The sequence below is a fragment of the Gossypium hirsutum genome, chromosome A08 (genome assembly GCF_007990345.1).
Source record: "Gossypium hirsutum isolate 1008001.06 chromosome A08, Gossypium_hirsutum_v2.1, whole genome shotgun sequence".
Lineage (NCBI taxonomy): Eukaryota > Viridiplantae > Streptophyta > Magnoliopsida > Malvales > Malvaceae > Gossypium > Gossypium hirsutum.
The window spans coordinates 72823054-72837950 of record NC_053431.1 but is presented as its reverse complement, the minus strand read 5'-3'; positions in this window follow the sequence as shown (position 1 = coordinate 72837950).

Here is a 14897-nt window from a genome sequence, read left to right as displayed (position 1 = left end):
CTTCGTAACCCTGTTTCGATGACGGATACAGGTTAAGGGTGTTACCCTGAGTAGTTACTTTCGTAATGGTATGTCGTTAGGGATAGCTCAGTCATGATACTATAGTGAAATGACTTTGTGACTAAATGAACTTATAATTAATAGGTGAAAAGATAAAACTTAATTATAATACATTTCAGCCTCAACCACATATGTTCAATCATCCCTCTACTAGCTCGTTGAAACTAGAAATGAATTATGTGTTTAAATATAAATAAACAGAATAAATAGAAAAAGAGAAATTGAAAACATTCAAGAATTATTATGGCTTTCCCCGAAATGGAGAAATGGAATCATTTGGAAGTGAATGTAGGTTTCCAAAAATGGAAATGAAAATGAAAACGAAAATGCACAATGTAATAGCCCGTTTTTGGGTCAAATCGGAACAGTGATTTTGAGACCACAAATCTGAAGCAAAAATATTTATTTTATTATTTCTTTAAGGTCTACAACATGATAGAACAATTGTGTGAAAATTTCGTTAAGAAATTTTATCGATTGAGTGCTCAATTTGATTAGAAGGACTAAATTGCAATAGGTACAAATTTTGAGTTCTATAAGTAAAGGTAGTAAATTGTTATGAAATTCTAAATTAGAGGTCCTTAAATGGAATTAGACCATTATACTATAGTATGGACAAAAATGGACATGGTTAGGGAAAAATTTCAAAGTTTAAGTGAAGGGCATTTTGGTAATCTAGTAAATAAAGATAAAATTAACAAATAAAAGTATCCATCTTCTTCAATTTAGTCCCCCATAGCCAAAAATTGCAAGAGAAGACATAGCTAGGGTTTGGCCAAGCTTCCAAGCTCGATTGTAAGTCCGTCTTTGTCCCGTTTGTAATGATTTTTACGTTTTTGTGAATGTTGTAACTTGATCTAGCTAATCTAAGGACTAATTTGAAAGAAAATCGAAGTCTAAAATTTTACCCATGTTGAATAAGCTTGTATTTTGATGTTTAATGGTAGAAAATGCATGTTTGTTGTTAGTTAAGCAACATTTACAAAGTGATTTTTCATGAAAATGTCAAAAAGGGACCTAATTGTAAAATGTTGTAAACTGTGTGGTAAAATGTAAATAAATGCAAAATGTGGGCTGTAATGAGCATGAAAAAGGTTTGGCTAGGCTTGGGTAATGAAGAAATTGGATGAAAATCATTTTACGAGCCTAGGGACTAAAATGTAAAATGTTAAAAGTTTAAGGGCAAAAATGTAATTTTTGCCATAGTGTGTTTTTGGGTTGAATTGAATAATGTGATGATTAAATAAATTAAATTTGATATTATAGATAAAGAAAAACAAAGTTCGAGTATAAACCGGAGAAAGAACAAGGTTGTGGACTAAATCGAACTAATAGCCATTTTTGTAACCGAGGTAAGTTCGTATGTTAAATAAGCTTTAATATAATTGTATTAGATGCTTTAATATTGCATGAACTTGATTATTGATTTTGTAGACGAGTTTAATTCTACTGTCACGTTTGACGATGTCTTGGTAAGCGAGAAATCCCAATCGAACCTTAGGAATAGATTAGGATACAAGTGACATGTCACTAGGGTATTATGTTATGTGATTCCAGATGCTGGTCCTGTACATCCTACCGGTGGCTGAGTATACTGGCATATGTTGCAATTACTTGATAGCTTGTGTGAGCAGCACCGTGTAGCTACGTCTCGACTGACAGCTTGTGTGAGTAAGCCCGTTGTTGGCTTGAAAGCAAGCATGCATGTGATATGAGATAGAGGTAGCAATGACTACACATGTGGCACCTTGTGTGCAAGGTTTCCCGAGTATCTGAATTTATTATTCCGAGTGGTTCATTGGGTATGCCAAAGACGAGAATTAAATATGAAACTATGACAAGACGGTTCAGGTATGTGCTTAAAACTTTCGACTATTAAATTCGTGAAATGATGAATCCGAGGTAAGTTTGTGATGGAATGAATTACGATTATGATATTATGGTAAATTACATTGTGTTATATTAATTTATTTGAATGTTAAATGTATGGTAAGGTTCGCTTATTTCTTACATACGAGCTTACTAAGCTATATAGCTTACTCTGTTTATTTTCCACATTTTATAGTGCCGCCAAGCTAGCTAGGATTGGGGATCGTCGAAGATTCACCTCACACTATCAAAACTATCATTTTGGGTATTGATGAAATTTAGCATTTTGAGTTTATGGCATGTATAGGGACTTGGTTATTTTGTTATATATGTCATTATGAATTTGGTCAAATGTATTGGCTTGTAATTGTCAAAGGTTTGATGTGGAACTTGGAAATGTAACTTGGCTCATTTGGGTTGAATTGGTTGTAAGCTTATATGTTATAGATATACATTTATGTGCCAATGCCTTGTTGGTGATATGGTTTTTCAATGCTTGGTAAATGGTTGAATGTGGCTCTTTGGTTTTGTTATGGAATGGTTAAGTTGGTATTTTGATATGTTAGAAGGCTCAAACAAAACTTTCCTTGAAGAAGGTATTGGTGTTGTACTTGTTGTTGTGATATTGGTATGATTTGATTTGGTGGAATATGATGTTGTAAGTATGTTAAGTGTTGACAATGAAATGATATGCTCTAGTCATGATTGTGGATGTTTTGGTTGCCTAAGTTTGCCATGAATTGTGCCATTGAATTGGTGTAAGTATAGGTGTAAATGAGGGTGGCAAATGTCTTGGTAAACAACCTTTATTTTGTCCACACAAGTAGACACACTGGCTCAAGCACGAGCGTGTGTCCTTACCGTGTGAAATCTGCACCTATTTTATGAAAAATTAAATTAACCACACGTCCTAGCACATGGGCGTGTGACTTGGCCGAGTGATCTCAATTTGTTCATGACTTGCAAGTTAGAGAGTTACACGGGTTAAGGACATGGGTGTGTGTGACCACACGGCCTGCCCACACGGGCATGTCCCAAAACTACACGAGCGTGTGACCCCTGTTTATAGCAAAAATTTCCTAAGTTTTTTAAAAATTTCCCGAGTTGTCGGTTTGGTCCCAAACCACTTCCAAAGCATGTTTTGGGCCTTGTAGGCACGTATTAAGGACTTTATGTTTGAATGCAAATGGTTTTAATTTAGATGAAAATTTATGACTCGGAATTGTCGTTTGCTTGTATTGTAAGTTCGGTTATGCCTCGTACCCTGTTTCGGCATTGAATATGGGTAAAGGTGTTACACACAATTTGCAATTCTATATAGGATTATTGAAAAAATGATGGAAGAATAAGTTTATGTTTTTGGACTATTTTGAAGCCTAATAAAGAAAATAAATCATTTGGCCATAGTGAACCTGTTTATTTGTGACATATTAAACGAATTTTCTCGAAATTTTATAAGAGAATATCGTCAAAATTTTACCGGGGATAAAATTGTTAAAAAATTTACTAGTGTAAATTTGGGATAAAAAATTATTTAATATGTAAATATTAAATTTTATTTTGGGAAATAGAAAAACTTAATCGGGTTGGATCATATTACAGAATACTGGGTCAAAAAAGCCCAGGAAGTACTTATAATTGGACCTAATGTGAAAGAGGCCTAAAACCCCTCATGTAAGGAGGTGGGATGACAAAACCCTAATAGTATTAACTAGGGTTGTCGCCCAATGTATCCTAGTTCAACTAGGATATCATTTGTCTAGTGGAAATAAGCTTTTGCAACTATACAAGACTTCTACCTTCGCTTCCTATAAATAGATAGCACTAATAGAGCTATTTACACAACTTTTGAGAAATTATTATTCTGTTGAAAAATAGAGAGAATTTATTCTCAACTTATAAACATATTTTTTAGAATAAAATTTTTACTGTTTTCTATTAAAAAAGAGAGAATTTTTGTTTTCACCCAAAACGAAAACTTTTTCTAGTTTTGTGTTTTGATTTAATAGGTTTGAGCCAAACTCGAAACAGTTCGTGGTATGAAAATAGTAGAGAAGATCATTTGGTTGAAATCTAGAAAACATCAAGGATCTGCTTGTTAAAAAAAATGTACAAATTCGATTAAGGTCTATTGCTATAAATATCACAAATAGGGTCGGTTTTCAAATTTTTAATTTTCTACTATATGAGAAAACCATTTTCAAACCAGGTTTTTTTTTAACAGAATGAAGATGTTATGATCAATAGTTTGAGATATTGTCATTCTTTCAAGTTGAAGCACAAAGGTTTCTAGTGGGATTTGGCTACTTTGGAGCAATGATATTATGGTTGATGATATTGACGTGGACAACTAGTTTGTACATGTGAAATGTGGATGCTCAAAATCAGGTGTTCCTTTTCTTACGACGATTGTGTATGCTAGCTCGGATGCAACTAAACATAGTAGTCTTTAGAGTTAGCTCGAGCACTTACACCATGATGTGTCTTTATTATGGTTATTGAGAGGCAAGTTTAACAATTTTCTAGAATCCAAAGAAAGGTAAATGGGAGTTGGTTTAAAAAATGGTTGCAATCGTCCCTTCAATGACTTTTTTTTGTTTACTATAAGCTCATAAATTTAAAATTTAATGATCCTATGTTTACGTGCTGAGTAGTAATTTGTTTTAATGCTTGGATCATTTCCTTTGCAATGATCATTGGCTAACTTTATTTATTGGCACTAAAGTATCCCACCTTCAACATTTTGAGTCAAATCATAGGTCGATATTCCTTAACATTAATTCTAGTATCAATTTTCCTGGATTTAGGCTTTTTAGACTTGCTGCAGCTTGGCAACATCCATAGTTTATGGATTTTGTTAGAAACACATGGAACCTTAACATGGAAGTGTCGAAAAATTTGAGTTGCTTCATTGATAAGGAGAAAGTACGAAACAATAAACTCTTTAAAAATATTGCCCATTGAAAGAAGTGATTGATGACTCGTATTGGGGGGATTGATAAAGTGTTAAAGGCCAAGAACTCTAATTATTTATTTAAATTGGAGAAAGACCTAAAAGTTGATTTGGAAAAAGTATTGGCAGAAGAGGAAAGCTTGTGGCAACAAAAATCGAGAAGTTAGTGGTTCTTGAAAGGTGATAATAATACAAAGTTGTTTCATCTCAGTGCCCTTATACGTTGTATCAATGCTCCTAAGCTTGATAATGGGGAATAGTGTGATTAATCAAGAATTTTTTATCTTGCAGTTATGACGTTCTACAAACAACTTTTCTCTAAAGATTATTCTCTTTCACCCAAGAACCAATTCCAGGGTTATTTTCTCAGACTTGATGCAATTGAATATAAGAGCCTTTATGAGCATTGTGATTGATAATATGCTAAATGGGTTGTGTTTTAGACGCAACCACTTAAAGCACTAAGGGCTTATGGGATTCTTGCTTTTTGTTACTAAAGAATTAAGATATGGGGCAAAATGTCTATGAATTTTTCCATAGAATCATTGCAAGAAATCAATTTCATGGGCTCCTAAATCGTACTATTTTGTTCTTTATCTTGAAAAAGGAGAACTTTGAATTAATGCAACTCTTTTCCTTATAAGTCTTTGTATAGTCCTCTGTAAGACTGTTACTAAGACCACTATGAACAAATTTAAGCCTTTTGTCACTAGATAGGAACATCCTAACCAGTTGAGCTTTGTTCTATGCAAAAGCATAGGTAATAATATTCTTGTTGCATAAGAGGTCATCCATTCAATGAGGAAGAAACCCAGGAGTAAATGTTAGATGGCTATTAAGATTGACCTAAAGAAGGCCTACGATTGTTTTAATTGGGACTTTATCAATGATACTCTATAAAAAACTAGCATTCCCAATAAGCTTAGAAATTTAATTATGCACCGTTTTCTTCTAGGTTTATGTAATAGCCCAATTTAGGGTCTAGTCAAAACAATGGTCTCAGGACCATAAATTCGAAGTTGGGAAAATTATTTTTATTATTATTATGAAGTTATAGGATGAATATATTAGTACATGAAAAAATTTGGTGAGTTGATTTTGATGTTTGGAAGCCCGATTTCAAAAAAATGACTAAATCGCATAAAAGAAAAAAATTGCATTTTAGTGCCCAAATGTGTTAAATAGCTAGAGAACTTAAATTGGGGGTCTTTAGAAGGAAAATATACCCTTAGCGAGTAGCTTGGACGGCCATGTGATGAATTGAAACAAATAGTCAAAGGTTTAGGTAAATGATGTCATGATTTGGTGATAAAATAATGCCTAAGGCCTATCTATTATTTTTCTTCTTTATCATCTTTTCTCACCACCGAAAATATTAGCAAATATGGAGGTTTGAAAGCTGAAATTTTACAGCAACTTATTCCTCTCATAATGTAAGTGATCTTGATGATTTTCTTGTTGATTTTTACATTTTTGGAATGCTTGTATCATAGGCTTTCAAATGATAGGGCTATCTTGCAAAATGGAAATAAGTTTAGGGTTTCAACATGTGAATGTTTATGTTATTTTCTAAAATTTTATGGAAAAATATGAGTCTTAGAAGAGTTCTAAACAATCTTTGTGAAAGGTGCTAGCATGAAAACACCTAAAGGGGCTATTTTGCATAAGTTGCAAAATAAATGATTAGTGTATGAAATAGAGAGATTTTGAAGTTTCTATAAGAGTAAAAAGGGTTTGGTTAGGCTTGAGATGCGAATAAATTCGATAAAAATCAATTTTCGAGCCTAGGGGCAAAATGGTCATTTTGCCAAGGCCTAGGGGCAAAATGGTCATTTTACCAAAGATGTAAAATTTTGATTACCTAAATGTGATTTGTGGCTAAATGAGTGCATTTTTCTAATATAGATCAAGATTTACCAAATCAGACCCTAGATCGGGGGAAATTTGTCTACGTTTTGTAGTCCGAGGTAAGTTGCATATAAATAGTACAACTACATTGTTTTTACATGTGTTTGAATTGATATACCATGAATTGGTTGATTGTGAATTTATATTGCATAATAATAATAGTTGTGATAGTGGAAATTTCGTGGAACCCTAATAAATAAACCAGATATTCGTACTGTGACATTTGGGTCATTTGTGTGTGAGCTAGTGTAAGACATGTCTGGGACATGCATCAGCCACATTATGAGAGCCAGAATAAGACCATATCTGGGATATGGCATTCGCAATGAGACGAGCGCTAGTGTAAGACATGTCTGGGACATGCATCGGCCTCGAGATGTAAGCCAATGTAAGACATGTCTGGGACATGCATTGGCTACAAGATGTGCTAGTGTAAGACATGTTTGGGACATGCATCTACACGAATATGCGAGAGCTAGTGTAAGACATGTCTGGGACATGCAACGGCATCAATGATGATGGCCAGTGTAAGACCATGTCTGGGACATGACATCGGCAACTTATCCCATATTGAGGTTATGGAATATCTGGTAATATTTCGAGTGGTTCAACGGTGAAAGTTATGACTTTGAGTTAATAAGGAAAGTATAATACCGTGATGTGAGTGATTACAGGTACGTAATTGTTACATATGAGATATGAGCTCTATGTTCATAAAATGTGAATTGCATGGTTGGTAATGAGTAAGTTACATCTATGCCTACTTTTGAGTCATGACCATGTTGATCATTGATGAAATTGTTGCTGTATATTTATTTATATGCAACTTACTAAGCTTTTATGCTTACTCCCTCATTCTTTCTATTTTTCTTTCAGTGCCGCTTAATTAGCTCAAGGATCACTTGCAGTCAAAGATATCGATCACACTATTAGCCGAAACATTCGGTATAGTTGGATTTATATTTTTGAATATGACATGTATAGGGTTTAGATTTTATCATTTTGTGTCTTTAAGATATGATCAAATGTTCTGGCTTGAGATAGATCCCCACACTTTGCGTTAAACCTTGAATGATGGCTAACATTCATTTTGAGTTTATAAAAAAATGCATTTCCATGATTGCATAAATGTCTATTGTAGTTGAATTGATTATAGAAAATATGTTTTCTTTGGTATTGGTTGTGTAACGCCCCAAAAAACTCGAAACCCAAAAATCTCGAAATCCCAAACTTTCATTATTTTCGGTTTTGATAAAAATTGTGTTTTATGTTCCTAGCCATGTGATAATTATAGTAGGTCTTAATTAAGGTTTGAGTTCGAACCTAGGAATAAATGAAATTATAGTTTAATTATTAAAAGAATCAGGGTTGGCAAGTAGGTGAGCTTTTAAATAAAAATAGAGGAAAAATAGTATCAAAAAGCCTTGTGGAAGAGTGGCTAACTGACGCCACTTAGAGTGTAGGGAGGTGGCGTCAATAGCTAGCAAGGAGGTCCAAGGTTCGAATCCTAGTTTTGTATTTTAGAAGATTAATTTTGGCCTTCTAGAAGGATGGAAGTGGTGTGAAGATGGACTCTAAGTGGAGTGTTCAGAAGAGAAAATTAAGGAAAGGATCAAGGGGTTATCAGGGAGAAAAACAAGGAGATGAGAAGTGAGAAGTGATGGAGCTGAATTGGGAATTGGGCATGGAAAATTCAGCTATAAGGGCTATAAATAGGGGTTGAATACAGGGTTGTCAGGCTACTACCGAAATTCTTCTTCACCATGTTGCTAGAAACCCCTTTCTCCAAAAGTCGAAAACCCTTTTCTTTTCAAGATCCAAAAAGTCGAAACCCTTTTGTTTTTCTTTCTTTTCTTCCTGCCGATTGCTATTATTCTCTACACAATTTTCTTTGTTTCACTTAGTCATTTTCTTCTTCTACTCTTCTTCTTTAATCTGTACCAAATAAACCTTATTCACCATACTAAGTTTGAAAAGCCGAAAAGTCGAATCTCCCAAGGGTTGAATACTCTTTGACCGAATCTAGTGGAATTAGTATCGGATCTTGGATCTTAGCTCTCTGCCGAATTGCTCTTTAGGTGTTTACGATTTTGATCTAGGAGTTGATTGTGGTTAGTGATTTAAGAAAGGGCTGATCGCACAAGGTAAGGTTAATGTGAGGTTTCGGTTTTAGAAAGGATATGTATTAAGCATGTGATTAATGGAAGGGTGATATCGTTTGTAGGTTTGGACTAAGGGAATCGCAGCACGCTTGCTTACCAGGTGTGTAGATACACTGCACAAACATTATGTATCGGCAAAAGCCGAAATACCGAAATGCCAAAATGCCGAAAAGCTCAAAGTTTGGCTACGATAGTCTTACGAGTTCGCGAACACTCGTAAGGGGGAGACCGATAGGTTGCCTGAGACCCACGGGCAATTCCGTGGACTTGGGTTGTGATTTGGCTATATGGGCTAGAATGGGCTAAATGGGCCCGATGGGCTGTTGGGCCCATAATAGGCAAAAACTGAATGTTGATGCTATGTGATAGGAACTTGTATGTGAGCATGAATATGAATTTTGATAGGCCTAATGGGCCATATAAATGTGATTTGGGCCTAATGGGCCATATACAGGTGATTTGGGCCTAGTGGGCCATATGAATATGATTGGGCTTAATGGGCCAGATACAGGTATGTGAAATTGTTTGGGCTTTGTAAGGGGTTTTGGGCCTAGTATATGATGACTACATAAAACTTAATTAATTAATTGAGACCGTGGACATGTCATAGGGTTAAGGTGTGGCAACGGGTATATGCATGTCTAGGATTGGATCTAGGGAGAGCTTGGTACTTAAGCGGTCTTAATGACTCACCTCCTCTTCTCTGGAATCCTACCTGGTGCATGGTATTCTTTCATCTTAGCTCACAGGATTTGATAACGGGCCAAGGTAAGTGAAAACACTAATAGAGGAAAAATTATCGAAATGCCCCTAAGGGTAGAAATGACCAAAATACCCCTAGGTGTTAAATGTAAGTTTTATGGATGTGACATGCATACATATGATATTCTGCTTACGTTGCATATGGGTTGGGAATTATGGAACTGAGGAAGTATATGAGGATCGCATGGTTGCTTGACAATCGTGGATCCACCGACGGCTTTTAAAGCCCAATATGTATATGAAGGTAGTTTCGTAACCGGGCTACCATTGGTGTGTGGGCTGGGTGGGTCGATATTTATATCCCCACATGGTGTGATGGGGGACAGAGCTGGTGTGTAGCGGATGGATAATTTGGATGGGATTGCATTGCATGTTTGATGATTTCTCTTTGAATGCTTGTTTTTCATCGAGGATTGTACACACTGAGTTTGCGAAAACTCACCCCTCTTTTATTTTATTTTCAGGTGATGCTCAGTAGAAGGTTCAATGTTTATAGGGACTCTAGGTGGCTAGCTAGCAAGATAATTCGGACTTGGTTTTTTTTTAAGCATTTAAGTTTTTATTTCTTTTTAAGTATGTTCAGATCAGATTGTAATAAGGTTTTCATTATGTTATTAATACTTGAATTATTATTATTTCCATTGTAATTACGAGAAGTTGAACATGGGTTCCTAAATTATAGTATGTTTTCTACGTTTCCGCAACTTAATTTTTAAATGATAACCTTTCTTAAATCAAATGTTTTAAACAAGGCTTTCAAAACTGAAAGGTGTGTTTATTGTTAAGTTAATTAAGGTTTCTTTTGTTTAAGAAGTGTTTTCAATGAAAATATAGTTTTCATTAAAACACTTCAATGTGACACGTCGAATCTGGCCATAACGTCTGGGTTGGGTTTGAGGTGTTACATTTAATGGTATTAGAGCCCAGGTTGCAAAACGCGGGCTATGAAGTGGGCCTTATTACTTGATTTCTTTTTGTGTTTTAAAAAAAATTACTATGATTTGGAAAAAGGGAAGTCTTGCTAAACAGCACACCGAGTCTCTAACGTCGAACCAAGTAAGTTCTTTTATTCTTAAACCCATTTAAATTGTTATACAGTAGATAGTTAGAGGGCTACTTTAGACGATTATGTTAGGATAGAATTGAAGCTTGTAGGATCCTGAAACTGTAGAGGATTTTCAAAAACAATCTTCTCTTTAAATATTTTCATAAAACATCGGTTTAATTATTAAACTAACTAAAACTTCATAAAATTTTTAATCTAGAAAATACGTGAATCGACGATGAGTGCTAGAAGAGGTGCGAGAGGCCGTGACCAAGACCATGGAAGTGTGAGGGCCAAATCGTCAATATCGGGTCATATCCCAATGTTGGAGTAGAAGAGGCTCTGGCCTCACCCATGGCTGAGAATGGACAGTACAATCGGGCTGCAGGGGATGATGCATTGTCGCAGGCAATGCTAAGGATTTTGGAGAGGGTCGCTGGGCTCGATAATGGCAATGAAAATCAGGGGTCCATTCCGGAGCAACTTCGTTCGAATGGGGCTGAGATCATTAAGAGCGTGGCTGGCGTGGCTCCTAATATGGCGGAATATTGGCTGGCGGCCACTGAAAGGATAATGGAGGACCTGGATTGCTCACCTAAGCAAAAGTTGAAAGGAGTAGTGTCACTGCTTAGGGAAGAAGCCTACCAGTGGTGGTTGATGGTGAAAGAGGGCACCCAACCTGAGCGGGTCACTTGGGAGTTCTTCAAAGCTGCATTCCAAAGGAAGTATATGGGTGCAAGCTATATGGATGCTAGAATGAAGGAGTTCCTGAATTTGACCCACGGGAACAAATCGGTGGCGGAGTATGAGGCGGAGTTTTTACGCCTTAGTAGGTATGCGAGAGTAATGGTGGCAACGGAGTATGAGCGTTGTGTGAGGTTTGAGGATACACTTAGAGATAGCCTCAGGTTACTGATAGCTCCACAAAGGGAGCGAGTTTTCTCGGAGTTGGTGGAGAAGACAAAGATACCGGAGGAGGTAAAGCGCACTGAGTGCTTAAATCGAGAGAAAGAAAGGGTTAGGAATAAGAGGGAGGCTGAGACTCCTGGTGTAAGACAGATGCCTAGGGCTAGGGCCAGAGTTAATGGGCCAGATATAGCAGGGCCCCTGCTGTTAATCCAGGGGTGCCACTTTATGCTGATTGTGGGAAAGGTCATGTAGGCAAGTGTTGGAAGAGGACGGGAGCTTGTCTAGCTTGTGGATCTATGGAGCATAGGATCAGTAATTGCCCTAGAATGTCAACTCAGGTGCCAGTCGTGGACCAAGGTGGTGTACAGCCACCAAGAGGTGGTTAGCTATTGCCGAGAGGCCGTGATCAGGCTAGGGGTGGAAATGGTTTAGGTCGTGAAGCACCAGGCAGAGGTGTTGGTCATGCTGAGGCGAGGCAGCCAGCTTTGGTCTATTCAGCACGTCGTCACGAGGATGGAGATACTCCAGAGGAGAATAATGGTACGTACTTACCCATAGTGTGTTATTTACCTAAGTTGGAATTACAGTGTGCAGAGGAAGTGTGGTGTGGTAGTCTGTGTTAGTAGTTGGAAATTTCAAGGACGAAATTTCTTTTAGGGGGTAGAGTTGTAACGTCCCAAAAATGCCGAAACCCAAAAATCCCGAAATCCTGAACTTTCTTTGTTTTTGGTTTTGATAAAAATTGTGTTTTATGTTCCTAGCCATGTGATAATTATAGTAGGTCTTAATTAAGGTTTGAGTTCGAACCAAGGAATAAATGAAATTATAGTTTAATTATTAAAAGAATCAAGGTTGGCAAGTAGGTGGGCTTTTAAATAAAAATAGGGGGAAAATAGCATCAAAAAGCCTTATGGAAGAGTGGCTAAGTGATGCCACTTAGAGTGCAGAGAGGTTGCGTTAGTAACTAGCAAGGAGGTCTAAGGTCTGTATCCTAGTTTTGTGTTTTAAAAGTTTAATTTTGTCCTTCTAAAAGGATGGAAGTGGCGTGAAAATGGACTCTAAGGGGAGTGTTCAGAAGAGAAAATTAAAGAAAGGATCAAGGGGTTATCAGGGAGAAAAACAAGGAGATGAGAAGGGAGAAGTGATGGAGCCAAATTGGGAATTGGGCATGGAAAATTTAGCTATAAGGGCTATAAATAGGGGCCAAATACAGGGTTGCCAGGCTACTACCGAAATTCTTCTTCACCTTGTTGCCAGAAACCCGTTTCTCCAAAAGCCGAAAACCCTTTTTCTTTTCAAGATCCAAAAAGCTGAAAACCCTTTTGTTTTTCTTTCTTTTCTTCCTGCCGATTTCTATTCTTCTCTACACAATTTTCTTTGTTTCACTTAGCTGATTTCTTCTTCTATTTTTCTTCTTTAATCTGTACCAAATAAACCTTATTCACCATACTAAGTTTGAAAAGCCAAAAAGTTGAATCTCCCAAGGGCTGAATACTCTTTGACCGAATCTAGTGGAACTAGTATCAGATCTCGGATCTTAGCTCTCTGTCGAATTGCTCTTTAGGTGTTTGCGGTTTTGATCTAGGAGTTGATCGTGGTTAGTGATTTAAGAAAGGGCTGATCGCGCAAGGTAAGGTTAATGTGAGGTTTTGATTTTAGTAAGAATATGTATTAAGCATGCGATTAATGGAAAGGTGATATCGTTTGTAGGTTTGGACTAAGGGAATCGCAGCACGCTTGCTTACTAAGTGTGTACATACACTGCACACACATTATGCATCGGCAAAAACTGAAATGCCGAAAGGTAGAAAGTTTGGCTACGGTAGTCTTGCGAGTATGCAAACACTCGTAAGAGGGAGACCGATAGGTTGCCTAAGGCCCACTGCTGATTTCGTGGACTTGGGTTGTGATTTAGCCATATGGGCAGGAATGGGCTAAATGGGCTCGATGGGCTGTTGGGCCTATAATATGCAAAAACTGAATGTTAATGCTATGTGATAGGAACTTGTATGTGAGCATGAATATGAATGTGATTGGGCCTAATGGGCCATATAAATGTGATTGAGCCTAATGGGCCATATACAGGTGATTTGGGCCTAGTGGGCCATATGAATATGATTGGGCTTAATGGGCCAGATACAGGTATGTGAAATTGTTTGGGCTTTGTAAGGGGTTTTGGGCCTAGTATATGATGACTACATAAAACTTAATTAATTAATTGAGACCGTGGACATGTCATAGGGTTAAGGTGTGGCAACGGGTATATGCATGTCTAGGATTGGATCTAGGGAGAGCTTGGTACTTAAGCGGTCTTAATGACTCACCTCCTCTTCTCTGGAATCCTACCTGGTGCATGGTATTCTTTCATCTTAGCTCACAGGATTTGATAACGGGCCAAGGTAAGTGAAAACACTAATAGAGGAAAAATTATCGAAATGCCCCTAAGGGTAGAAATGACCAAAATACCCCTAGGTGTTAAATGTAAGTTTTATGGATGTGACATGCATACATATGATATTCTGCTCAGTAGAAGGTTCAATGTTTATAGGGACTCTAGGTGGCTGGCTAGCAAGATAATTCGGACTTGGTTTTTTTTAAGCATTTAAGTTTTTATTTCTTTTTAAGTGTGTTCAGATCAGATTGTAATAAGGTTTTCATTATGTTATTAATACTTGAATTATTATTATTTCCATTGTAATTACGTGAAGGTGAACATGGGCTCCTAAATTATAGTATGTTTTCTACGTTTTCGAAACTTAATTTTTAAATGATAACCTTTCTTAAATCAAATGTTTTAAACAAGGCTTTCAAAATTGAAAGGTGTGTTTATTATTAAGTTAATTAAGGTTTCTTTTGTTTAAGAAGGGTTTTCAGTGAAAACACGGTTTTCACTAAAACACTTCAATGTGACACGCCGAATCCGGCTATAATGTCTGGGCTGGGTTTGGGATGTTACAAGTTGGTTTTAGTATGAAAATAGGTAAGCAAGGGTGGCAATGAGGCTTGAAAAATAGCCTTATATTGTCCACACGGGTAAACGCACGGGCGTGTGTCTAGGCCGTGTGTGACATACGGTTAGCCCCACCGGCCTGTGGTCCGGCCGTGTGTCCCCTGCATTAAAAATTTTAAGTCGGAATGCATGGTAGTATTCACACGGGCGTGTGCCATGGCTGTGTGACAATTTGGAATTGTTGACGTCAGAAACAGAATGTCAAGGTTTTTGCACACG